The following is a 4,024-nucleotide window of genomic DNA, read 5'->3' on the forward strand; positions in this document are numbered from 1 at the left end:
TGGGGGCTTTGGGACACCAGGGTGTCATTTTTATGAAGGTAAAATCATTAGCAGTGCCTTGGCATTCAGGGTGAGCATCCATTCTGATCTTTTTCCTTTTCTTCTTCTCCTCTACCTTTTGTATTATTATTCTGCCTTCTTTCTCATCCTGGGGAAGCAGGCTTCTAGTCACTCCGATGATGAGCTGATGATTGATGGGGCCTGTCCCTTCGAGGATTATTTTGTCTTCTTCCTTCCCGTCAAGTCCCTTAGGTTTCAAATATAGGCCTAGGGATAATCTCCCCGCTCCCCGTCCTTTCTCCCCTCTGAACATCTCCGGCATCTAGCTTTGTACAAGAGCTAACACAAAATCGGCACAATCACTTTGTAAAACTCTTTGGAAGTCCCTGCAAAAGCTGGTCACATGCACGCCCCGTGGCCCAGCAGGTCTACCACACATGTGCGCCCCACCCAAACGCGCATGCGTGCCAGAAGAAACGCGCGTGAGCCCTCGTGTCCGCGCTCTTCAGAATAGTAAAAACCCAGAACTAACCCATCATAAGTAGTCAACTAAAAATTGTAGCATTTCTATAAATAAAATACAGCAATGAGAATGAACAAACTGCAACTAAGGTGGCGAATTACCTTCACAAAAATGTTGAACCCAAGAATCCACACAAAAGAGTATATACTGTAGGTAGTTCAAAAATAGGCAAAACGAATTTATGGTGTTAGAAGTCAGGATAGTAGGAATGGGGGTCAGATAGTGATAGGAAGGAGACAGCACCAGGCCTTCTAAGATACTAAGATGGTCCGTTTCCTTGATCTAAGTGCTGGTTATATAATTGTGTTCACATTGTATACTTTTCCATTTGTATGTTATATTACAATAAACTATCTTTTACTTTAAAAGAAAAGAAGTCAAATACTGAAAATCATTCTGAGATACATTCATGTTTTTTTTAATTTTTTTTTTTTAAAGATTTTATTTATTTATTTGAGAGAGAGAGAATGAGAGAGAGCACATGAGAGGGGGGAGGGTCAGAGGGAGAAGCAGACTCCCCGCCGAGCAGGCAGCCCGATGCGGGACTCGATCCGGGGACTCCAGGATCATGACCTGAGCCGAAGGCAGTCGCCCAACCAACTGAGCCACCCAGGCACCCACATTCATGTTTTTTTTTTAAAAAATGTAACCTTTTCTGTGCAAAACTTTGCAACCAAACAGCAAGCTCAGTTCTACCACAGAACCAGCTCCCCTTGGCTACTATCTTAGTAGTCACTGGTGGGGCTTTGTACCTAGCTAAAAGCATTTCTAGAATTGGTAAGTGTAATACCTACAAAAGTCCAACAAATAGTTGAGAGCCTCTTGTGTGTCAGGCATTGTGTCAGATACGGGGGTTAAAACAATGGACAAAACGCAGTTCTGCCCTCAGAGAACCCCTTGTCTATTCTATTTCTAGACTTCCCTACTCTCCTGCCTTACTCCACTCAGGCCACATCCCACACACTGTGCTGAGCCTACCATGTTTCTCTACCTCTCTTTTCTCCTGTGAACATATCAGCTTTCTATTCATGGAACCATACTTTGATGGGGTTGGAATTACTGGGGCACTGAGGCAAGAAGCCAGCTGAGAACTGGATTTCAGATGTCCCTAGTCATGTACCTCCTGTTTCCCAGATGTATGGATCTCCATCATTGCTACTCCTGTCCAGCTACTCATTGCTAACACTAATTGGTACCTGAAAGCTCAGTTTGGATATGTACAACTCTGAATGCTCTATTAACCTTTCAGGTCACTATACGACCAGTTAACAGACCAAAGTAATTTGAAGAATTATATCCAAGTGGCAGAAAACATTCAGCCATCATCCAGAAGTGCTCACTAGTAAATTAAGAATTTCTCAGAGATATGCCTATTGTTAGATGCTGAGTTATTCTAACTTGGTGGTTCCAAGACTGGGGCCCTTGGATCTCCAGGTAGGAACCAGATCCTTAAGTTATTTGCAGTGTGTTAAAAAGCCTCACAGAAATTGCACACTTACCCGCAGTAAGGTTTACAGGCTAGTTAAAAGGTGAATGTTTATGTGTGATTAGAAATAAATAACCTTCTATGGTGACCTCTGTGAATTGTGTAAGACTGATGACTCACAGACCTGTACCTCTGAAACAAATAACACATTATAGGTTAATAAATAAAAAAAAGAAATAACCTTTGTGTCGTATACTTAGTGATTACATGTTGATTACAGGTTCTGATTGACAGTTTCCCATGACTTTGATACATGAAAATTGGTAAATAAATCAATAATTACTAAACAGGTGGAGTTTTCCTAAAAGATCAGCTTCAAAATGTGTGTGTGTGTGTGGGGGGGGGGTTCCTCTGGGGTTAATAAAATAATAAAATGTCTTCCTGGTAGTGAGAAATTTGGCAACTACTGATCTAGTTTAAGATGTCTTGGCCTTCTGCAGGGCCAGCAGAGGGCGCTGGAATTAAATTATTCCCTCTTGAGCCATTCTTGTTTCAAGGGCACGAGGAACAAAGGAGAGGAAGACCAGGACCAGGACAGAGGAGGAGGGCCTCTGCAGATGGGAGAGTGACCACCCGGGGATGGCAAGTCATCTTCACGGGAGAGCTTTTCAGCAATAGGAAACGTAACACGCAACAAGGAAAGAACAGTATTTTGGTGGCAGTTCTGTTTTTGCTATGGTCTGTATTTGCCCACAATTGTTCAGAAACAGACCATCCCCAGTGTCTGTCCATTTAGGGCATAGCTCAGTGGATAAGCCCACCTCCGACCTCCTGAAGTGTCATTGTCATCAAAGGGAGCAGAGGTCCGAACATGTTAAAACAGTGAAGTTATCTTGGCATTTCTGGTCTTCATTCCTCCCCCTCTCCTTACTCTTCTTCCAAGGGTGACCCTGGCGGAATTATTTCAGGCATTACTGAGTAGGAGAGGGAGGTTCTTTTTGGTTGGGGCTTATAAATCTCCCACTACTTCCTGCCCACAACGTAGAAGGAAGGTGCAGCCTGCTCTTCCATCCTGAAGGAGGCTCTGCCTTGAACAGTGCGGTCAGGGTAGTCTGGACTCCATCGTTCCATTTCCTCTAAGTGACTGGTTATCTCTTTCTGGAGGAACTAGCATGGGTAATCTCATCTCACTGCTTTTCATAACTCCACATTCTACTGATTACTATTCTACACATTCACACTGAATTTTATTTGGGCAGTTAACCTGCTTAATTATAAGAATTCTCGTACTCATCATTTCTTCACATTTTAGATGTTCCTACAGTGTTCAAATTTGTTTACTCCAGCAGGATACTTGACTTCCAAACTGATTATATTTATTTGAACTTCTAAAAGTGTGACTTTTGGGCTTGCTTTGGCAGCAGATATACTAAAACTGGAACGTTACAGAGATTAGCGTGGCCCCTGTGCAAGGATGATATGCAGATTCATGAAGTGTTCCATATTTTTATGAGATATGCCGCCACTGGGGAGGCAATGTCCTGGGTCCAAAGTCGGTGGCTTGCATTGCCAAGTTGGAAAAAGCGAAGGCTGAAGAACTGGCCACCAAACTGGGCTAAGTGGGCGCTGTTGAATTTTCTGTACATAAAAGTAATAAAAAGTTCTCTTTCAGCCGGTGTCCAAAAAAAATGTGACTTTTTAAAATAAGTACTCTGTGATTGGAATTGTAACCCTTGAGTTCTGAGTCCGCATAAGAGAACCAGAGTGGGCAAGCCCCTTGGAGGTAGTCCGTAACCGCGTCTATGGCATCCCTAACCATAGAGATCTTCCTTACATGTGAATACTTCCAATGATGGCGTGGGGGAGGGTGCTGTAACTCACAGGGAAGAATTTCTGGTCATGTGATGTTAAATAGAAATCTGTTTCTTTGACTTGTCCAACAATTCATCATAGATGCAAGTTCTCCATTGTCTAAATATTTGAAAACCACTATCCAATTTTCCCTCTAATTTTCTCTTTCTTGAAGACTCAACATCTCAAGATCTTTAATAATGTCTCACATGGCACGAAGTTTT

At 42.6% G+C, this 4,024-nt stretch overlaps 1 non-coding gene across 1 annotated transcript; it reads left to right on the forward strand.

Annotated features, from left to right (window-relative positions):
• Positions 1 to 3,358: 3,358 nt before the first annotated feature.
• LOC118550143 (U6 spliceosomal RNA) lies at positions 3,359 to 3,458 on the forward strand. Its single transcript, XR_004924413.1, has one exon. It is a non-coding gene; the product is annotated as a U6 spliceosomal RNA (small nuclear RNA).
• The last annotated feature ends 566 nt before the right edge of the window (positions 3,459 to 4,024 follow it).

The sequence above is a fragment of the Halichoerus grypus genome, chromosome 8, assembly GCF_964656455.1.
Source record: "Halichoerus grypus chromosome 8, mHalGry1.hap1.1, whole genome shotgun sequence".
NCBI lineage: Eukaryota > Metazoa > Chordata > Mammalia > Carnivora > Phocidae > Halichoerus > Halichoerus grypus.